This window comes from Tamandua tetradactyla, chromosome 3 (genome assembly GCF_023851605.1).
Source record: "Tamandua tetradactyla isolate mTamTet1 chromosome 3, mTamTet1.pri, whole genome shotgun sequence".
Classification (NCBI taxonomy): Eukaryota; Metazoa; Chordata; class Mammalia; order Pilosa; family Myrmecophagidae; genus Tamandua; species Tamandua tetradactyla.
In genome coordinates this window covers 182,873,267-182,897,238 of record NC_135329.1, presented here as the reverse complement: position 1 = coordinate 182,897,238, position 23,972 = coordinate 182,873,267, and the positions used below count along the sequence as shown (strand labels likewise).

The following is a 23,972-nucleotide window of genomic DNA, read 5'->3' as shown; positions in this document are numbered from 1 at the left end:
ATAAAGTAGATTAGTTACTGCCTAAAGCCAGGGGGAATGGAGGAGTAAAGGGTAATGGCTAAGGGGTGCAAGGTTTCTAAATGTTCTAAAACTGATAGTGGAGCCAGGTACACAACTCTGTGAACATACTAAAAACCACGGAATTGTACTAAGAAGCACTGAAATGAATGGATTGTATGGCATGTGAATATATATCTTTCAATAAAGATGTATTTAAAAAAGAATCTATTATATCCAAGTTTTAAAGTGCAATATAATCTACCATAAAGAAGAGAGGAACTGGAGTCAGGAAATCTACATTTTAGCCTATCTCACAGTGTCGTTCTTCTGGATATACCTTTGTCTTGTATGAAATTTAAAGCACCCTTCCTCATGTTCAGAATTCCTCATAATGTAGCTGTACAGTTAATCTAACACCTTCTTCACCACCTTGCAAGACTGTCAAGTTTATTCTTACTTCCATGTCTTCATTTTTATTGTACATTCTACCAATTAGAATATACTCTTTATCTCTATCTACCCAAGTCCTTCAGGGTTCTACTGAAATTTTACCTTTTCCACAAAACTTTTCCTCACTAAGTTCCATCTCTTTTAAACTCAATAGTCCTTCAATCCAGTAATGAAAACTTATTTTACCATGCACTGGTCATTCTGTTTTATACAATTTTCATAACCCCCACAGGAGCCACATATTCAGGCCTTATTGTTTATAGCAATTAGAACAATACTCATAGAATCTATAAAATGCCTAACTGAATTATTTCAAAATTATAAAAAATTCAATGCTCGATGAATGTTCATAGAATAGACAGATAAATGGCAATATGCAAAACCAAGGTGTTGCTATTCATTGGTTACAGCAAACAGTAAAGCTTTTACAATACTTTTAAGAATGTGATATCCCTTTAAGAGTACAAGTAGTTTAGAATAAGCAATATTTTCACTGCAGTGATAAAAAAATAAGTTATTTCTGAGTCTCTTACTGCCACTACCTATACAAAGGTAGCCTTCAATAATAATGGTCATTCAGTCTTAACTAAATTACACTTTTTGTTATATTTATACTGTCATATACTTAGAACTAGAAACTCACATGAAGACAACCAGCTCATATGCAACAAATAGAAATTGATGAAAAAAATCTTAGCTTCAGGAAGATTCAAACTTCTTTACTACGCCAAGGTCATTATTTTCCTATTTTAACTTAGCACTTAACTATCTCTTCTCCAACCAAATGTAGCTCTTTCTTTTTCCTTCAGACTACCTCCTCTTCAAACCCGGCTCCTTGTTAGATTACTCAGATACTAGATACATCCAACAGCAGGTAGAGAACTAATGGGTGCTTTTCATTCAGGTTCATATGACCCGTCCCATTTACATTAAATTCCTTTATTACCTTACTTCAACCCTGAGAAAAAGCAACTCCAGGCATTTCAAAGAATATATCAAGGAGCACAACTGTTTTGTTTTTTTTTACAAGTTGAGATTTGTATAATTACTTTCAATAATTAAACAGTTTGAGATAATTTCTCATTACCGGAGATATAAAATAGTGTCTTTCAAGTTTCAAGCACATTTTTAAAAACTTATGTTTATAGATATGATATTGTGGAATAAGTTTTAAATCACACTTTCTTCCTACAACTTTGGTAAGCTGACCAGGTTTAGCCTCTCATACAAAGGTTGAGCTAACATACATAATAGGCAGAGGAATAAAAAACATTATTCTCATGCTATCAGACTGTGGCTTTGGTTCAAGGATGTTTACCTCTACCCCAAGAGGCAACTCATATTGATTCCATGAGGCTGTAAGAGTCATTTAAACTCCATATAGCTTGCAAATATGTTCAGAAAGGAAAACTTTTCTAACTTTGCAGATTGAAATTACCGACCCTGCCCACAAAAAAATCTGTAAATTCTTTGTAAATATTTTAATCATTCAGCAGATAAAAACAGTAAATATTAATGTTATATAAAATATTAATAAAACCTCAAAATAACAGTAAAACAATATGCTAAGTTAACAGTTTTAGTGTATACAGTCACAAGTTGTTAACTGTCAACTTGAGCTGACAAAGAATGAGATACACCACGACAGTTTGATTTTTTTTGAAGGTGACTCATTTGTGTGGCTGTTACTGGATTACTACTTACCACTTTCTAAGTTTAAGCAACTTAAAAAAGATAGTACGTATATTTAAAATGTACTATAGCTTAATTCTGCTTATAAGACTCAGAAAATAAAAATAAAAAGGCCTTGAACATTAGTAAGAAACTTGTTTGCTCTAGCTGAATTGTGTACTACTGATGTAGTTGGTTAACCAAGGACTTCAACATTAAAAAAAAATGATCTAGGCAGTTAAGCTTATAATCTCAGTATGCTATCACAGAGGTTCACTGTTTATTTAGGTAGCAAATATAAAACTCACTGACTATTACACTAAGAAATATTAGAAAATCATCAGAGAATTAATAAAATGAGTATATAAAAAATAAATGCAGGGATAACTGCACTTAAGGTGGCTCATAAATATCTTTGGTCTTAGGAAATATACATGGTCTCAGGAAATGTACGTGGTATTATTAAGTGTTCAAGGAGCATGATATATGCAACCTATACTCAAGTGTTCAGAAAACAGATGGATGGATGGACTGATAGACTGAAAGACTGATATAGCAAATGTGGCAAAATGTTAAAATTGGTGAATCTGGGTATCTGAGGGTATGTTGGGAATTCTCTGTATGCAGTTTGTATTATTTTTGTAAATGTCTTGAAACTCTGATAGTATTTCAAAATAAAACATTAGACAGAGAACTTAATTACTTTTAATTCAGAGAGAAAGCGAAGTATACCATCAGCCTTATCAGGTAAAAACAGTTATTTGCTTAAAAAAAAAAAAGGCTGGACCTACAAAGGACATATTTTCTAACTAAGGGAGAAAACTAAGAAAAATTTTTGGCAGAAATATTAATTGAAGAAAGCAGTTTGTTCAGGAACCTAAGGACCTGGATGAAAGAAAAAGTTAAATTCAGTTTAAATTCACCTTGTTACAACAGCTTGCTTGCCTCAGGTAAATCCTGAGCACTTACTTAAAACACTAAAAAGCTAAGCTAAAAAGGAAATGAGGCAGTTCAAATAACTTCCTGTTGCAAAGTATTTGCTATTTCTCATTCAAATAAAATATTTTTCACTTACAGAAATAAAGGAGTAATGACATAGTCCCTTAATTACAAAGGTCATATTAGGCCTAAGAAGAAAATCAACCACTAACTGGTTAATAAACACAGGTACATTTATACAATGAAATGTTTCAATTTATAAAGGAAGGAAAACACTGTTTATATACTCACTGATATAAACCAATTGTCAAGCCAAATTAAGTGAAGAAAAGCAGTGTACAGTAAAGTGTATATAATATGCTACCATTCGTACAATAAGGAGGGGGCAAGAGCACGTAAATATTTGTTTACAGATGAAATACCTCTGGAAGGATAAACATGGTATTTGTAATACTTGACAGATGGGGAAGGGGGCAGCACACAACTTTCTGCTGTATTACATTTAATGTATTTTGAATTATGGACCATCTAAATGAACTACTTAGTAAAAAACAAAAAATACTCCTTTATTCCACTGCTTCATCAAACATGATTTTCTTTTTCTTCCTTTTGAATGCTTTCTCATGATACATCCTGTCTTATACTAATTTTGGTGTCTCCAAAGTTTTCCAGATGGTAGAGATAAGACAGTGTAATTCATTTTTGGATTCCTTGCAGCTTCTGGCCTAACGTACTAAACACAGTAATAAAAAAGGGCGGGGGCAACATGCTGAGTGCTTCTAAAATGCCTGGCAATTTATATTAACTTAAGCAGTTTACATATATTAACTTATTCAATCCTCACAATTCTGTAAGGTAGGTATTGTACATTTATCATCAACGAAACTGAAGCATGTAGGAGTTAAGAAAACTTGCTCAAGGTCACAAAGCCAGGAAGTGAAAAAAGAGATTAAAAATGAACAGCAATCATTAGTTGGGTCTCTATGGTGGTACTTTATAATTATCGCAAAATTATTCTAATTTTACAGATGAGAAAACTGAGGTTGAGAAAAGTTAAGAAACTCCCCCTAGGTCACAAATTCCTTGAGTGTAGGAACACAACAACAGTGGCAATGCTAGGATTCAAACCCAGGCACACTGTTCCAAACTTGGTACTCTTTCTACTATCTACATTCTGCCACAGTCAGTGCTAAATACATATCTGAATTACCACAAACTGCTGTCTTAAGTGATACTGCAGAAGAGATTAATTCATGTATAATGAGTTCACATTTTTTTCTTACACATTTAAGAAAAAAAATCCCTGTCATTTTTTCCATTCTTTGACTATTTACTTCATCCTTACATTCAGATTTGAGCTACAACTATGAATAAAAAAGCTACCATTGGGACTGACACTGCATACACAGATATGTGTGTAACACTATGTTTTAGGGTAGTTATTGACAAGTTTATATAACTATCTCATATTTATGAAATGGAATTACAAATTTAGTGATACATTGTAAATACTAAGTTACAAGTAAATTTTATCTACTATTAAAAAAGAAAAAAACACTAATAATGAAGTGGGGTGGGGTATAGATTTGGTTTTACTATAACCATACTGTACCAAAACAAACAAAACCATATGTCCTAGAATGAGAGAAAAAATAAAGCTCTTTCTCTACAAAGTAACCAAAATTTCCTAAATCAAATTCTGGAAAGGATGTTCAGAAAGCAGAAAAAGGAAGGTGCTGCTTTATGGATGAGGTTTCTAAGTTTACTTGGGTTCTTATGCGAAAAAGTTCATTTAAAAGAGGCAACACTAGAGTTTTAAATTCCAAAAGAAGTACCTTTTTAACATTCTTCAGGCAATTTCTGTCAAATAACTCATTTGCTTTCTGAACGCATGTGTCCATCAAAAAAAGAAAGAAGATTCAAACAGACCCAATTATAATTTTTACTGATTCCTGAGAGGGGACACACATATAATTTAGTTCCATAAACCAAGTGAATATTCAGATATTAATGAACATAAAAGCTTCAAAAGTTTCCCCCTAGAATTGCACAAAATCACAAATTATGAACCTGTAAATAAAAACAAAATTTAAAAGATCTTTTGGACAAGACCAGGAAGAAAATAACACATCAGAAAACAACTTTTTTTTAATTTCACAAAGTGTACTGTCAACACAGTGTATTCTTTATAGAAAAAATTCTAGATGTTTGCTTGCAGAAAACCTTTCTCAAGGAAAAATTCTTCTTCAATAGTAATTTACCATAAGCAAATATAATAATTTTCTCAACTTTAGAAATAAAATCATTATCCCAATTCTAACAGAACAACTCCCTTTACTGCATCTTCTTAATTAGGTTTCTCAGCAATGACAAACTGCTAATGTTGTCTTTCAAAGACTAGCAATACAGCAAAATAGTTTTCGTAAAAGAAACTTGGATTCAGAAAAATCAAGAGTCGGTGCTTCTACTCCCAATCAATATTTACCATTAACAAGAGGTCCTGTATGTATCAATCACATTTTCTATCTACTGTGACAGATAAGTTTTTTTAAACATATAACTGTTTTATCTTTCGCACCACCGAAAATAATTGTTCTTGGGAAATGAGCAGTCAATGTAAAGATTTCAACAGTCAGCAGCCTAAAGTATCTTCTTCGAAACCTTTATAAGGTCGACCTTATTGATAGCTGAGGCTAGAATGAGATTCTAACTTCTTGGAAAGGTACGACAAACTTAAATAGGTCACACTCCAGGTTTTCATAAATTGTCTTTAAGATGTCAATGACTTTTATGCAGTCCCTTTCTTTCCAACAGGTGAAGAAAAAGTCTTATGGCTTAAATTGTTGTTAATCCCAGACTGGTATAAACCACAGCATGCGATACAAGTAGCGAAATTTTTTAATGCCTATTTTTAGAAACAGTATCAATCTCTTATTTAAGTTTAGACAGAAATGTGTGGGAAACATGGCGAAGGGTGGGGCGGGATGGGGGGGTAGGAGGAAATCCAAACGACCCAAAAGCCGTCGGCAAGGTTGCCCCCCAACCTCGAAAAAAGCGATGTAAAACGTAAGTGCGATCACCTTATGTCCGCTTTAACGAAGTGTTTCAGAATAATGAACCTCAAGTGATTATTACCTTATTGAAAAGGGTTAAAACCGAAACTGTTTCAAACCCCAGCTTCCCTTTTACAAGATCCCAACAGCTTTTTTTTATTACAAAAATGGTTTTCTTAGTACCCTTTCCTCCCAGAAAGAATGCATTTCCACGACTACTAACTTAAAAAGAAAAAGGGAGGGGGTTGAGAAAAAGCGTAAATAATTATTTAAAAAAGAATGAACTCTTATCACCTCAACTAAGCAGAAAACAGCATTTGCCCAATGGGGTAGGAGCAGGACGGGGTGAAGAGAGCATAAATAAAATACATACAAAAGGAAACCTTCGGTTTCGAACTTTATTGCACAAAGAGAGTGAAGAGTAGGTCAGACGTTGCAGCTCTTCCCCTCGCGAAGCGGGCATGGCAGACACGGAGGCTACCGGGAAGGCAGCACCACCTTCACCTCCCCTGCCCTCAACTGTCGCCTTCTTCCTTCTCCACCCACCACGGGCACCCCGGTGGCGGCTGCCACGGCAGACTGCCGGGCCGGGGGCGAGGTGAGGGCCGGAGCCCAGGCGAGCGGCGCGGGGGGCCGCGCTGGGTCTGGCGGGCGGCCTCCCCCGGGGCAGCTCCCGGCTCCCGGCTCCGCGCCCGCCCAGCCCGGTCAGGCGGCAGCGGCGGCGGCGGCGGGAACGCGGGCGCCAGCTCGCCGCGGCTGGCCGCCCGCATACACCCCCGGCCGCCGGCTCCCACCCCGCCCGCAGCCCGCCGCCCCCCGCCATGAGCGCCGCCGCTGGCTGCAGGCAGAGTCGCTGCCGCCCCGGCCGCCGCTGGCTCCAGTCCGCCGCCATTATTCTTTGTTCGCTGCGAGCGGCGGCGATGTTGTGGGGCTCGGGCCGAGGCTCCATCTTTACCGCGGCCCCTCCTGCGAGGGGAAGGCCCTGAGCGCGGGTGTCCGGCGCCTCCCTGTCCCCCCTCCGTCCCCCTGGCTCTCTGCGGCTCCTGCCTCCTCCTCCTGCTCCTCTTACCGGTGGTACAAGCTCCTCCGTCACTGCTTTCGTTCGCGGCCCGGATCTCGCTGGAGTTTTATTCTCTCCCCCACGTAACACACCGCGTCAAACTACACCTCCGCCGCGTCACTCACCAACACTCCGCTTCTCCCAGCCGCCCGGGCCACAGGCAGCAGCAGCCGCCGCCGACTGAGGAGCCGCAGCCAGGGAGCCAGCCAGCGCCGCCCAGTGCCGAGTGCGCAGCGGCCGCGCACGGAAACAACCGAGCCCATCCCGAAGGAGACCGAGCGGCCCCGCCCTCTGCGCTGGAGGCGGAACTTGCCGAAGGTCTTCGCGCGAGGCGAAGGCGTTCCGCCAAGAGAGACAGGCGTTAGGTGTCGGTCTAAACCCCACAGCTGCCTGTCTGTGTGTAAAACTCGGCCTCGGAAATTTGACGGAGGAAGTGGGGTTTGTGTGAGGCCCCATGAGGAATTCCCGTGGGGTGCGAAGACTTGACGGAACCTGGCGCACCGTCCTGTCTCTCCGGCGGTAAGCGGCGGTTCAGCCTCTGTTCCCCGGCGCCGGCAGCCCCGGGGAGTGTCAAACCCTGCCGGGACGTGGGAGACGGGCCACTTGGCCTGGGACGCGACTCGAGTGCTCGGGACAAGCTTGCTCAGGGAGGAAGGGGTCGCTGCCCCCCTGTAAACGCCCCCGGGTCACGGGCCCGGGCCGGGCGCTGGGACGCAAGGACGCTGCACTATTCGGAAGGGACCTGGGGGATTTTAGGGTCTCCGTAGGGAGGGGCCAGACTGTCCTACAACGAAAATCAGCGGAAAAACCTGGCGGCTGCGGGTGGAGCTGTTCTTATCCTCCGTCCCCATTCAACTGCAACTCCGGGACTGGTGGTGCCTTGCGGAGATCAACCCAGCAGCACCGGCAGAGGGCCGCAGGTGACCTCACCTGCCCTCGGAGGCCTTCTCTGAGCGTGATCTGTCCGTCTTGACCCAGGCTGCTCTTCGACACTCAAAATAGCTCCCAACCCGCGCGCCTTCAGACAACATCCTGTGTCACTCCCTTTTCACGGCCTGCTTTCTACCTCAGGGGTTTGCACCCACCGCACGCTTTTCTTTACCACTCACCCTCCCCAGACCCGGACAGTGTGACTTCCGTTGCGTCCACGCTACCGAAAGCGTTTTCTCAGAGGTCGTCCAAGGCCACACTACTGACTATTCTCCTTTTTATTGAACTCTGCAGTTCTTCCCGGGCTTTCATGTCTATTAATTCTCTTTCTGTCCCACAAAGCAAATATATGTTTTAGAAGCACACAAAGAGAGTTCAAATCCGGGGTCTGCCACTTATTGGCTTCCTGTTAGAGAGTAAGAGTTGCCCTTCCTGGAGCTTGTACCCTTGATGCCAACCTTCTCAGGGGCTTTAGGCTAAAGAGTTATCTCCTTTTCCTTCTTGTATTTTCAGTGGTTCTTTCTCTATGGCCTCTTTCCCATCAGCATTTAAACATGCTTAAGTCTCATCTCATTTAAAAAAAAAGATTCTCTTCTCCATACAATCCTGTCCAACCAGAACCCCAATTGTTCTCTACTTTATGGACATTCTCTTACATTCCACTCAGCTCTCCAGTCTTGCGTCTGTTCTTACCCTTTAATCTGAAACAGCTCTGAATTGTGACAGACAAGCTTCTTTCTCTAAATCTAGTCGTTTAAATCTAGTCATCCTTGCATTTGACACTATGATCACATCCTCTTCCAAATAGGCTATTCCCTCAGCTCTCATGTCAAAAATTTCCTCTTAACCCTCTGACTGCTCTTTAATAACCAGTTCCTTCTCCTTTATTCAGCACTTAAATATTGGAATTCTGCTGAGCTGAGCTCTCCTCTTCTTGAGTCTTACCATAGATGTTTTCCCACATGATCTCATCTCCCATTGGCTTCTGATGCCCTCTATCAAAGACTTTGCAATCCATACTTCAAGCCTCGATTTTGCTCTTGGAATTCTAGGTTAGTGTTTTCAACTGCCTATTCTACATTTTCATTTGGATGGCTGGGGCACATCAGACTTACTCTGTATATATATGTATATATGTATATATATATCAAATCTTTCCTTCAACACTCTCCTCCCATAGTCCTAGATTCAGTAAAGGGCATGCTATCCATCTACCTAGTTCAAGCCAAACTCCTGGGATACTTGTGATACACCTCAGAATCATTTAGACCTGTCTAAGTGAAATATTAATGAATATTTCTTGGATTTGTCACCTCACTGTTCCCATGGCCACCTTTTCACTCACTCTCTAGTTTAGGCTACCTTTACCTCTTGCTTGAAGTCCTGTATTAACCACCATCCAGGTACTCCAAAAGTGTACTTGCTTCATTCCAAACCATTTGCCACACTGTAGCCAGAATAATCATTTTAAAAATACAAATCTAGTCAAGTCACCTTGACTAAAGTCATTTGATTTACCCTGCTAAAATCACTTAAGTTGTTTCTCACTGCTTACCAAACACAGTCTGCACTTTTCGTGGAGACCAGGCCCCCATTCCTGAGCTTATCTTTCTCCCTTACATCCCCAGTTGTCCTCCTAGATCTTTGAACTCCAGCCATATTATTATTTTTCATTTTTTCCAGTCTCTCTTCTCTTACTTTTCCCTACCGTAGGGTCTCATCTCAAGGCGTTTACATATGCCATTCCCTTTGTCTGGAATTATTTTCTATCATCAACTTCTACCTAATTGTAACTTACCACTTTTCTTTTCTGATTCATTATACTTGTAATTGCTTGTTTAGTGTCTTTCTACCCAGCTAATCTATAAGGTCAATGCAGGTTGGGACCATGTCTGTCTTGTTCACTGGCAACTTTTCCCCTCCTCTCTCCTACTATCCCTAAAACCAGTACAATGTCTAAACCATAGAGGTGCTTATTAAATGTTTATTGAATAAATAAATAAATATCTGTGTGATCTCAGGCAGTTTCTTAATATTTTGGGGTTCAAATCTTGGCTCAGTCACTTACTACCTGTGTGACTTAGGACAAATTATTTACTCATGTGCCTCAGTTTTTCCATCTGTAAAATAAGAATGATAATGTCATCTACCTTATAGTGTTATTGTGATGATTAAATAAGATTATTTATGTGAGGTGTACTTGGGACAGTGAGTGGCATGTAACAAATACTAATAAAAATATTAGCTATTACTGTTATTATGAACATCTCACCATTATGTCAAATACATTTTCAAAATTGAGCTCTTTATCTCCCTACCTTAACCATTATCTTTCTTCTTACTGTCCCTATATAAATGGTAACAAATTCTTTCTGTCCCTATAAATGGTAACAAATTCTTGGAATTATCTATTCATGCTTGTATGTATCACCCACCAAATCTGGTAATGTTTTGTTTTAAAATTTCCTCACGTTCATCTTTCTATTCCATTCATACTGATCTTGGTTTAGACCCAGTCCCCTCAAATATCAGTTACTTGCCAGTTTCCTAGGTGCCTCTGACAGCACACCCTTTCCCCCTCTTGATTCATGCCCTAGTGTCCATCCAGTGGGGCTCAAACAGTTATTAAATCATACTCTCCTCAATTTCTCCCTTAGTGTCTTCTATTCCTACCTAGCTTTGTCCATTCACTCATTCATTTGGTCATTCAAGTGCAAATTGTTTCACTAAACATTTTGGGTATGTTCTAGATTTGAAATTTGGTCTCCCAATTTCATGTTTTCTGCTCTAGCATCTTCATAAACCAAAGACATAAAACTAGAAATGGAAAACTTTCAACATTCAATTTTTGTCTCTGGAATTCCATGTTTGACTCAGTTTCTTAACTGGGAAATCTGGTTAATTTTGAGAAGATGAAAGGAGTATACATGGACATAACCTGACATAGAATAAGATAAGTGTCGTGGAAGAGGTCCGGGAAAGAGGGAAGGTTCCATCAGTAGATAATAAATGATAAAGTGATATTTGAGTGCTTTTCTCTAACCACAACTTCCTTTTCCTGTTCTTTTCTCTTGCTTCCGTTGGTGAACCTATTTTTTACCCTTACCATGATCTCAAGTTCCATGACCCTGCCTGTTCCCTAGTTCATCATCTCTCATGACTTGATTTTCCAAGGCCATGGTGACCTGTTTCATTTATTCCAAAAATATTTAGGGAATAAGCACTAGTAAACAAAACATTAAATATGCTAAAATTTTCAACCTGTCATCATCTTCATGTTTCACATTATCTGTGTTCACTCCTTTGTACTCTCATCCAGTTCCATAATTGTAAATACCACATATATGTTGGCAGCTCTCAAAATTATATCTTCTCCACCAAATCACTCTCCCAAACTCCAGACTCATGTTAACAACTACCTATTCATATCTGGAAGTTCTTTTAGCCTGAATTCATCCAGAAGGCGAACCTGAGGCAAAAGCTTCTATGCTATTTTATTAGGGCACAAAATTCCAAGGAAATGAGGATAGGGAAAAAAAGTGAGTTAGAGGAGGTGGTCAGAATTCAGCCAATTTGGTTGCTGACATCCCTGCCCCACTTCCATTTTATATGCATACCAAAGAAACCCTCCTATGAGATATGTGACCCAAGCAGAAGGCAAAGTGCTATGAGACTGTCACTGCCTGGGGTTGGTTGGTAGGATAGGGTACTGTTTGATTGCCTGGGGTTGGCCTTACAAGTGAAGCTGAAAGAAACAGGTGCCTTTGATTTAACAGGTCCAAAACTGAACAGATGCTCTTCATATATTCTGTACCTATAGCCTTTCCCATCTTAGTTGCTGAGGTTAAAAATCTGGGCATGATTCTTGATGTCTTTCTCTCACATCCCACATCTATCAGTAAGTTCTGTTGGCTGTACCTACAAAATATATCCCAAAACACTACTTCTCACCATCTCCACTGCTATGTCTGTGAGCCTGGTCTACCTTTTCTTGCCTGGATTACTGCGATACTTCCTGAAAGGTCTCCCTACTTCTTCCCTGGCCCACTACAACCAATTTTCAGCACAGTATTCATAGTCGTCAGTTTAAAATGTAAGTCAAATTATATTACTCCTCTGCTCAAAAATCCCGTAGTGGCTCCGTTTTCTTAAAGAGTAAGAGCTCACATCCTTATAATGGCCTCTGAGGTCCTACAGAATCTGTCCCTTTTAGTGCCTCTCTTATCTTCACTCCTGCTACTTTTCTGAACTTGTTTGCTTCATTGTATCCATACTGGTCCCCTTGCTGTTCCTCAGACATACTAGGCATGCTTCTGTTTTAGTACCTTGAGGCTGTTCAGTGCATAAAGTGTTTTTTCCAAATATCTAGAGAGTGTATCCTCTCACTTCCTTTAAAACTTTACCAGAATGTCACCTCTCTGAGGCCTTGACCACACTATTTAAAATTCAGCCTGGCTAACCTCCACCCACCTCTCAAATTTCCGGAATTCTTTTACCCTGCCATACTTTTTTTCCATAGCATTTCTCACCTTCAAACAGTATTTTTTTTTTTTTTTGCGTGGGCAGACACTGGGAATCGAACCCAGGTCTCCATCATGGCAGGTGAGAACTCTACCTGCTGAGCCACCATGACCTGCCCTAAACATAGTCTTTTACTAATTTTTTGCTTACTGTTAATTGGCTGTTTCCCTTGCCAGAATTCATATCCTACAAAGCACTATCTTTGCTTTCTTCACTGATGTACTGCAAGCATCTGGAATCATGCACCAATATATAATACATGCTCAATATATATTTATTGAATGAATTTCCAACTTCCCTGTCCTCAGTCTCAGGTAGGTCACATGTTTAGATTTATTTTCTTGGTTGCTGTTTTAGTTGAGGAGGTATATAACAGGTTTCCTTATTTAGTAAGATTTGCTACAGTCTTAATGAGACAGATATCAATAAATATTTCTGGGTCAGGATTCAATTGAAATTCTTAACATCCTTTTATGTATGACAGCAAAAAGTAAAAGGGAATGACCTAAATTTCTCCATTAGTGAATAATTAACCACTTATTTCACTTTTATCTGTTATATGTACATGTATCTATTTTACTACTTGTTACATGAAAACTATTCATTTGATAGTTTCATCTCTTATTGAACCTTGAGCTCTCTAAAGTCAAAGTTTTGTCTTTTTTGAACTTGTACCCCTGTAACTAACACATAATAGATGCTCAATGATATTTCTTGGGTGAAAGAATGAGTGATTGATTAATGTTTCTCCAGCACTTGTCAAGGGAGAAGTAACCTGCCCAGCTGATTCAAGCATCTGATTTAGTTAGCAGTTTTTTCCTGAAGTGTAGATAGATGCTTGAGACTCTTCATAGCTGGACTTGGTGCAACATGGGACTATTATCTAAGTGAACTTGTGATTTTAATTTGACTTTCCAAATAGTTTCCCAATGGAAAAGAGAAAGCACTGATCTGTTCACAGGTATTCTTTGTCTATTTGTTAGCGTTCTCATTATAAATTAATATATTGTATCTTAAAATTAAACTTTAAAAAAACTCTTGACTTCCACTTCTCCCTCTAGCTACTGTCCCATTTTTTTGCTCTTCTTTATAGTAAACCTTCTTTAAAAAGTTTTATCTTCACTGTCCTACTTCCTTTCTTTCCATTTTCTATTAAGTCTATTCTAACTACCTCTTACCCCAGCATTCCACTGAAACTGCCTTTGTCAAGGTCACTAATATCTCCACATTGTTTAATCCAACAGCCAGTTCTCAGATTTCAACTCACTTGATCTATCAGCAGAATTTGACGCGGTCAATCACTCCTCCTCCCTGTAACACCTTTTTCACTTCGCAGGCAGGACACTTCACTCTCTGATTTTCTTCCTATTTTATGGTCACTATCCTCAATCTCCTTTGCTCAATGGCCTCTTAAAATTGGAGTGTCCCAGGGCTCTGTCCTTGACCCTGTTCTGTTTATATTCTCTTCCTTAGTGATCTCATCTAGTTTTACGTTTTTAAAGATCATAAATATACTTAAAATTCCCAAATGTATACCTCTAGTCTAAAATCCAGACTTGTATATCCTAGTACCTCAGTATCTCTACTTGGATATTTAATACACCCCTCCATTTTATCATATCCAAAACTAACTTCCTGATCCCTCTCCCCACAAAAACTTGCCTACTTACAATCTTCACTATCTCAGTTAATAGCAACTCTGTTATTGCCATAGCTGAAGCTGACTTGGCAATTCTTTTATACCTCATCCAATCTGTCATCAAAAATTGTTCTATCTTCTAAATCTCTGGCTACTCTCTCCATCTCCACTGCTATCACCCTAGTCCAGGCCACTATCACTTTTTACTAGGATATTGTATTATCAGCCATTCTTAACCTTCATTCTATTCTCTACAGCGTGATTCATTTAAAACATAAAACTCCAGGAGCTCCCCTTCTCACTCAGAGTAAAAGTCAAAATTCTTAAGTAGTTATACAAGAACCCTATCACCTCTTTTAATCTCACTTCCTGCTGTTCTCCCTTTACCTTTTTCTGCTCAGTCACTTTGTCCTCCTTGCTCTACCTCAAACATCTTGGAAGCCCTCTGCCAGTTTGAAGCTATTATATATCCCAGAAAAGCCATGTTCTTTAATCCTCATTCAATATTGGTGGAATCTTTTTGATTGTTTCCATACCAAGAGACCCACCCAATTTTGGATGGTAACTTGATTCCATGGTTTCCATGGAGATATATCTCCACCCATTCAAGGTGGAGTTGCTTACTGTAATCCTTTAAAAGGGAACCATTTTGGAAAAAAGCTGTAGAACCACCAAAGCCAACAGAGCCCACACAGCCAGAGACCATTGGAGATGAAGAAAGAAAATACTCTCAAGGAAGTTGTTGGAGAAGTCTGTAGAGATAGCTAGCAGACAACACCATGTGCCTTTCCAATTGAGTGAGAAACCCCAAATACATTGGCCCTCTTGAACCAAGGTGTCTTTCCCTAGATGCCTTAATTTGGATATTTTTATGGCCTTGCCTTAATTAGGACATTCTTATGGCTTTAGAACTGTAAACTTGCAACATAATAATTTCCCCTTTTTAAAAAGCTGTTCCATTTCTGGTGTATCATATTCTGGCAGCTTACAAAGTAGAACAGATTTTGGTACCAGCAGTGGGGTGCTGCTGCAGTTTGAAAATACCAAACAGATTGGAATGGCTTTTTAAAGAGATAAGGGGAAGATTCTGGAAAAAATTGTGAGGAGCTGATAGAGAAGGCCTAGAATGCTTTGAAGAGACTGTTGGTAGAATGTGGACTCTAAAGATACTTCTGATAAGGCCATAGACAGAAATGATGTATGTCTTATTGCAAACTGGAAGGAAGGTGATCCTTGTTTTAAAGTGGCAAAGAATCTGGCAAAATTGACTGGTTTTGGATGGAAGGCAGATTTAAAAGCCATGAACTTGGATATTTAACAGAAAAGATTTCCAAATTAAACGTGGAAGGTGTAGCCTGGTTTCTCCTTGCAGCTTATAGTGAAATGCAATAGGAAAGAAATAAGTTGAGAACTGAACTCTTGGGTACAAAGGAACCAAATATTGATGTTCTGGAAAATTTTGGACTTCCAGAAAGGAAGACCCAGAAACTAATGCCCCACATGAGGATTTAACCAAACCTGGAGCCAGTCAGCCATTTCAAAAGAAGACAGGATTGGAGATGGAGTTATCCAGGAAGGATTTGTGGAAAGTCCTTTGGTCTGAAGGCATGAGCTCAGCATATTACATAGAAAACCAACAAGAATGTTGTGGGATCTGTATAAACAGAACCACTGCAAGTCTGGACAAAAAGGGACCGAAAAGGGACAAATTGGAGGAAAAATAACTCCAGAGGCAGAACCATGGAAGTTAAGGTCTGAAGCCAAGAAACCTTGGGCCAGGAGAGTGGAACCACCCAAGTACTTGGAGAGGGTGAATTTGCCTAGAAGGCAGAGGGTGGGCCTTCCACTTCGCTGTTTGGGAAGACTTGTGCCCCAGGCCTAGAAGAGGGTAGAGTTCATTCCTTCGGGACAGGGTAGAGCCTGGCTGCCACCACATTGTTCTGGAGGGGTTGAGCATGTGCCCTGGTGATGGCAGAGAACCCAGGTGTGGCCTCAATGTTTAGAGAAGGTGGAGCTGAGAAAATGGTGGTCTCCAGTGTCCCCCAAGGTTGCATTTGGAAGAGCTGGGCTGCTGCATAGGCTCTTGGAAAGGATGAAGTTGCTGCTCTCCAAAGCCCGAAGATAAGTGACTCTCATACTTTGAAATCTAATGGAGTTTGCCCTGCAGGCTTTTGAAACTGCTTGGGTCCTGTGACCCATGTTCCTTCCAATTTCTCCCTATGGAAATAGGAATATGTATTCTATGACTGTCCCTCCTTTGTATATTGGTAGCAGATAACTTGTTCTGAGTTTTTTGGTCCAGAACCAAAGGAAAATTTTGCCTTAGGGCAGAACATGTCTGTAGCTGACTTTGATAAGATTTTATACTGTTTCTGACTTTGTATTGTATTTGTAATGTTATTAAATTGTTTAAGGCTTTCTGATATTTTTATGAAATGAATGTATTTTTTAAACATTTTTTATTGTTAAATATAACATATATACGAAGAAAAGAAAGAAAAAGCAATGGTTTTCAAAGTATACTTCAACAAGTAGTTACAGAACAGATTTCAGAGCTTGTTATGGGTTACCATTCCACTATTTCAGATTTTTCCTTCTACCTGCTCCAAAACACTGGAGGTTAGAAGAAATATATATTTTTCTTTTTTGTGTGAAAAATAATATATATACAAAAAAGCATTAAATTTCAAAGCACAGTGCAACAACTAATTGTAGAATGGATTTCAGAGTTTGCTATGGACCACAACACCACAATTTTAGGTTTTTACTTCTAGCTGCTTTAAGATACTGGAGACTAAAAGAAATATCAGTGATTCAGCAATCATAGTTGTTCATTAAACCCTACCTTCTCTGTATAATTCCACCATCACCTTTGATCTTTCTCCCACTCTTTAGGGTATTTGGGCTATGCCCTTTCTTTTTCATGTTGGAAGGGGCTGTTGATAATATGGGACAGGGGTATGGAACTAGTTGATGTTCTGGAAAGGCTGGCCCCTCTGCATTTCAGGACTTATCTGATCCAGGGGACCATCTGGAGGATATGGGTTTCGGAAAAGTTACCCTAGTGCATGGAACTTTTGTAGAATCTTATATAACACCCTAAGTGTTCTTTAAGATTGGGAGGAATGGTTTTGGTTGGGGGTTGGCAAGTTATGATAGATAGCAATTCTAACTGAAGCTTGCGTAAGAGTGATTTCCAGAGTAGCCTCTCGACTATTTGGTCATTGAACTCTCTTGGTCATTGATACCTTATTTGTTACAGTTTCTTCCCCCTTTTGGTCAGGATGGCATTGTTGATCCCACAGTGCCAGGGCCAGAATCACCCCTGGAAGTCATCTCTCACACCACCAAGGAGACTTTTACTCCTGGATGTCACATCCCATGTGGAGAGTGGGAAATGATTTCACTTGCAGAGTTGGGCTTAGAGAAAGAGAGGCCACATCTGAGCAACAAAAGTGGTACTCCAGAAGTAGCTTTTATGCATACCTGTGGGTAGGCTAAGTTTCCTGTTACATACATAAGCTTCACAAGAGCAAGCCTCAAGATTAAGGGTTTGGTTTATTGATTTGGCTGCCTAATATTTGACCAGTATCAGGCATTTCCCTGGTGGTAAAGTTTAATAGTTTCATAATTTTTCTCCCATCCCTCAAGGGACTTTGCCATTATATTTTGATTATCTGCTTAATATACTCTGGGTTGTATCCAGTGGAATGAATGTATTTGCATTTGGAAAGAACAAGCTTTTGGGGGCCCAAAGGTGGAATGTGCCAGTTTGAAGCTTTTATGAATTCCAATAAAGCTATGTCCTCTAATCCTCATTCAATATTGCTGGGTGGAATTTTTTGATTGTCGTGGAGATATGATCCACCCAATTGTGGGTGGTAACTTGATTACATGGTTTCCATGGAGATGTGTCTCCACCTGTTCAAGGTGAGGTTGCTTACTGGAGCCCCTTAAAAGGGAACCATTTTGGAAAAAGCTTTAGAACCACCAGAGCCAACAAAGCCCACACAGCTAGACACCATTGGAGATGAAGAAAGAAAATGCCCTCAAGGAAGCCTGGAGAGAAAGCTAGCAGACATCTCCATATGCCTTTTCAGTTGAGAGAGAAACTCCAAACATCACTGGCCTTCTTGAACTAAGGTATCTTTCCCTGGATGCCTTATTTTGGATATTATCATGACCTTAGAACTGTAAACTTGCAATGTAATAAATTCCCCTTTTTAAAAGCTGTTCCGCTTCTGGTATATCGCATTTTGGCAACTTCCAAACTAGAATGCCCTCTCTCCTCAGCGACTTTGTACTTGTTCTTTCTGCTGGAAATACTCCTCTCCAGACATTTCCATGATACCTTACCTCCTCAGGTCTTTTCTCAAATGTTCCCATTTCTGAGGCCTTCCTTTACTACCCTGATAGAATTGCTCATCCTACATCCCACCCCTTTGCTACTTTATTTTTCTCCATAGCACCTGTCACTTTCTGGTATGCTGTATACTTAATAATTTATTCTTTGTCCATCTTCTACTTTTGTCTCTGTTTTTCACTGCAGTATTCTTAGCATCTAGAACAGTGCCTGGTACATAGCTGGCACTCAGTGAATGTTGAATGAATGAAATTGAAATTTGCATTTGATACTAATTTCCTAGGCATTCAGTTAGCATAAACAGGTCTCCCTCAACCTGATCAACTCTGGATGTATCTATAAAATTAAATTTTTGTATTACTGGCCAGATATTGAATTTTTTGTATTACAGGCTGGATCATACTGTTTCCACCAAAGTATTTCCTTTTTGTGGTGCCTGAGTTTTGCATAGCCACTCTCCCTACCATATCTGTCTCCATTCCATATAAATTCAAAGAGATGAGGAGGTCTTTGAAGATTTATGGTCTTCCCATGTCCCAGAGTCAGAATGGAAGAACTGACCGCAAGATTCTGGTTATTTTTTCATTTGTATTTCAAAGACCAAATGGTAAGCTAATAGTGCTACTGTGTTCTCCAGTTTCCCTGTGACTGACATCAGTGCCGTGTAAACAAAGTCAAAATGGCCTCTTCTCTCCCTTAAAATTTGCACACAGGTCAGTGGTCGGCAATTAAAACCAGTAACAGTAAAAATGAAGATTTATTGGGTGCTTTGTGCCAGGCACTGCTCTAAACACTTTTCAAATATTAACTAATTCAATCCTCATAATAATCCAGTGAAGAAAATATTAATATTAGGAATATTTTACAGAAAGGGAAACTGAACCAAAAAGGTGTGAAGAAATATCTCAGGTATTAGGGCTGGTAAATGGCAGGATCAGGATGTGAATCCAGGCAGTCTTGCTCCAGAGCCTGCTTGGACACCATTAGGGAAAAATAAATAATCTTTTTTTAAACAGCTTTATTCACAAACCATATAGTCCATCCTAAGTGTAAAATCAATGGATCTTAGTATAATGACACAGTTGTACATTCACCACCACAGTCAATATGAGAACATTCTCATTTCTTCTGAAAAAGAAATTCCACACCTCTTATACCCCCCTATTATTGACATTTAGGTTTGGTATAGTGCCTTTATTACAATTAATAAAAGAATATTACAATGCTACTGTTAACTATAGACCTTAGTTTGCATTAATTGTATTTTTCCCCGTATATCACCCTATTATTAACACCTTGTAATTGTGACATATGCTTGTAAGAATTTAATGTTTGTTCAATTAACCACAGTGATCGTCCACCCTAGATTTTGCTGTCATACAGTTCCAAGTTTTATCCTCTAGGTTTCCTTCTGACATACACGATCCTAGCCTTTCCCTTTCAACCATGCTCACACTCAGCATTTTTAATTTCACTTACAATAACCTGCTACCATCACACAGTATTGTGCTATCCATTTCCAAACATTTACAGTCAACCTAATTAAACATTTTGTACTCCTTAAGCATCATTTGCCCAATTTTTACCCTCTATCTCCTGATCACCTATGCACTTGAATTTAACTCCCAGAGTTTGCTCATTATAATTGATTCATATTAGTGATACCTAAAATATTTGTCCTTTTGTTTCTGGCTTGTTTCATTCAACATAATGTCCTCTAGGTTCATCACCTTGAGTCATTGTTGTCATGCATCATGACTTCATTCCTTTTTTTTCTTTAAAATTTTTAATGTTTTTATTGAGAAATCTTCATACACATACATTCCATACATGGTATACAATCAGTGGCTCACAATATCATGCAACTGTGTACTCATCATCGTGATCATTTTTTAGAAACTTTGTATCACTCCAGAAAAAGAAAGAAAAAGAAAAAAAGAAAAAAACCTCATACATAACTTACACCTTATCCCTCCCTCTCATTAACCGCTAGTATTTCCATCTACCCTCTCATTAACCGCTAGTATTTACATCTACCCAAATTATTTTAGCCTTTGTACACCTATTATTTATTTATTTTTTAAATCAATATTTTTTTTATCATCTGTCCATGTCCTGGATAAAAGAAGCATCAGACACAAGGTTTTCACAATCACACAGTCACTGATAACGTTGTTTCTTCATACAATTGTATTTAAGAATGAAGTCTACTGCAACACAGCTCAAGTGTTTCAGGTACTTCCCTCCACCCACACCAAATACACCTTAAACTAAAAAGGGATATCTATATAATGCATAGAACTAACCTCCAGGATAACCTCTTAAACTCTGTTTGAAACCTCTCAGTTACTGAAACTTTATTTTGCCTCATTTCTCTCTTTCCCTTTTTGGTCAAGAAGGCTTTCTGAATCCTTTGATGCTGGGTCCTGGCTTATACTAGGATTTGGGAAATATATCTACATAATGATAAATTTAAAAATATCTATAAATCTGTGGTTTTTGTAGGTTAACAAAAATATCAGACTACAGTATTTAATTGGTATTGTGCCTGCTAGGTGTTTTATTAATGGGTCAGTGGTGTTTGGATGTTTAATAAAGACATATAATTTATAAATCATTATATTTTTATTCCATAAAATGTTTTTTCTTGCTTTAATTTTAGCAAAATTACTAATTACATTATAATTAAACTTTTCATGTAACTTGTCTTTTTTGGAGAATATTTATAATTTGAATATTTTTATTGAAATGCAAATCAAATTTAATATAAAAATGTAAAATAAATATTTCATGTTTTCAAAAAGTTTTTTCTACTAAAATATTTCAAATTACTCATTAAATTAAAGACAAAATACAAATTATCATTGACTATCAAAAGTTTAAATCCAATCGTTTAAATAAAGCTTGATTTTAAGTTTAGTTTTTTTGTGTGTGTGTGTGGGCAGACACTGGGAATTGAACCAGGGTCTCCGGCATGGCAGGCGAGAATTCTGCCACTGAGCCACCATTGCACATAAGTTTAGTTTTGACACATTAATTCTCATTAACTGTTAGTATAAAAGGAAACTTTCCAATTCTAGTGGCTAATGTATAGCCACTTGTTACCATACTTTATAAATGTTATAAATTTAAAAATATTGTTTAATGCTGCAAAATGTTCTTCAGCCACAATGTACAATTGATGGTATAGTATGCTAATTAATGAGTACTTCTGAAACTAAAAATACATGAAAAATAAGAAAATGGACTTTTTGAACAACTAGGAAATGATACTTCATCATGTGAAAAATATTATTGAAGCTCTTTGAGAGGAAGGATCTTCTTCTATGGAGAATCTTCTATTCTCCATAGAAGACAAGTTACATGAAAAGTTTAATTATAATGTAATTGGTAATTTTGCTAAAATTAAGGCAAGAAAAATACATTTATGGAATAAAAATATAATGATTTATTAATTAATTATAATGTAATTAGTAATTTTGCTAAAATTAAGGCAAGAAAAATACATTTTATGGAATAAAAATATAATGATTTATAAATTATGTCTTTTTTCTTACCTTACTAGTGATTTTGTTTGATAATGCTGATGGAATGCATTATACAAGAAGTGGATTGGCTTTTATAAATTTACAATTCTAAGGCCATGAAAATGTCCAAATTAAGGCATCAACAAGAGGACACTTTCATCTGAGAAAGGTTGGTTTTATCTGGGTTTTTTCTGTCACATGGGAAGGCACATGTGGGGTCTACTGGTCCTGTGTTCCCAGGTTTCATTGCTTTTAGCTTCTGGGGCCAGTTGCTGCTCTCTGAGCTTCTGTTTGTCTCCAACCATCTTCAAATATCTGTGTCTAGGTATCTGCTCTCTGTATCAGCTCCGAGCTCACTCAACATTATGTCTTCAAGGTTTATCTGGAGTTTGTTTGTCAACAGGGTGATGTCTACTGGCCTGTTGCTCTCATGTTTTGTTGCTTTCAGCTCCTAGTTTCAGTGGCCTCCTCTCAGAGCTTCTGTCTCCAAGCATCTTCAAACATCTGTGTCTAGGTGTCTGCTGTCTATATTGGCTCTCAACTTTTTCTGTTTTCTGCCCTTTATTCTCTTCATAGAGTGCTTCAGTAAAAGGATTAAGACTCACCTTGAACGGGCAGGGTTACGTCTCCTTGGAAACAACCTAATCAAAAGGTCCCAGCCAGCTCTTTTTCGTGGCGCCTCAGAGGCGGTTGGCTGCCTCATCATAAGTTGAACATCTCCTTCCCAGCCACTGGCTGCCAGAAGCTCACTGAAGTGGACGATGAACGCAAACTACGTACCTTTTATGAGAAGCGAATGGCAACAGAAGTTGCTGCTGACGCTCTGGGTGAAGAGTGGAAGGGTTATGTTGTCCGAATCAGTGGTGGAAACGACAAACAAGGTTTCCCCATGAAGCAGGGTGTCTTGACCCATGGTCGTGTGCGCCTTTTACTGAGTAAGGGCCATTCCTGTTACAGACCAAGAAGAACTGGAGAAAGAAAGCGCAAATCTGTTAGGGGTTGCATTGTGGATGCCAATCTGAGTGTTCTCAACTTGGTTATTGTAAAAAAAGGAGAGAAGGATATTCCTGGACTGACTGATACTACTGTGCCTCGTCTCCTCGGGTCCAAAAGAGGCAGCAGAATCCGCAAACTTTTCAATCTCTCTAAAGAAGATGATGTCCACCAGTATGTTGTGAGAAAGCCCCTGAACAAAGAAGATAAGAAACCCAGAACCAAAGCACCCAAGATTCAGCGTCTTGTTACTCCACGTGTCCTGCAACATAAACGTCGGCGTATTGCCCTGAAGAAACAGGGCACTAAGAAAAATAAGGAAGAGGCTGCAGAATATGCTAAACTTTTGGCCAAGAGGATGAAGGAGGCCAAAGAAAAACGCCAGAAACAGATTGCCAAGAGACGGAGGCTGTCCTCTCTAAGAGCTTCTACCTCTAAGTCTGAGTCCAGTCAAAAATAAGATTGAGAGTAGAGTTACAAATAAATAAGATCAGAGATTAAAAAAAAAAAAAAAGATCCCAGCCATAAGCCTGCACTCACAAGATTGGATTAAAAGAACATGCTTTTGGGGTACATAACAGTTTCAAACTAGCATACCACCATTCAGATATTTGTGTTTAGAAGAAATTTGTCTCCAATGTCTGCAATGGATGCAGTCAGAAGAGTGGATATTTATTTATTTATTTTTTTATTTTTTCCCAGGTGAGGAGGCAAATTTGATAGAGACAAATTGATAACAGTAACAATCATAATAGTAACAACATCTCTATATAATAATGACAATAGTTAGACAATATTCCTAACACGGCAAATCTCTGAGATAGCT

At 38.9% G+C, this 23,972-nt stretch overlaps 1 protein-coding gene and 1 pseudogene across 7 annotated transcripts in view; one reads left to right on the top strand and one right to left on the bottom strand.

Annotated features, from left to right (window-relative positions):
* Positions 1-8,103, bottom strand: part of CREB1 (cAMP responsive element binding protein 1) — a 90,710-nt gene extending 82,607 nt beyond the window's left edge. For 2 of the 6 annotated variants that reach the window (XR_013173017.1, XM_077154878.1), the window contains exon 1: positions 7,183-7,417. The gene's annotated coding sequence lies outside the window, so the exon portion shown is untranslated. Of the gene's footprint in view, positions 1-7,182; positions 7,425-7,982 lie in introns of those variants that run through there. The other 4 variants (XM_077154881.1, XM_077154880.1, XM_077154882.1 and 1 more) reach the window with 4 other exon arrangements.
* LOC143678028 (small ribosomal subunit protein eS6 pseudogene) lies at positions 7,389-23,660 on the top strand (annotated as a pseudogene). Its single transcript, XR_013173018.1, has 2 exons — positions 7,389-7,692; positions 22,730-23,660. The product of XR_013173018.1 is annotated as a small ribosomal subunit protein eS6 pseudogene (transcript).
* The last annotated feature ends 312 nt before the right edge of the window (positions 23,661-23,972 follow it).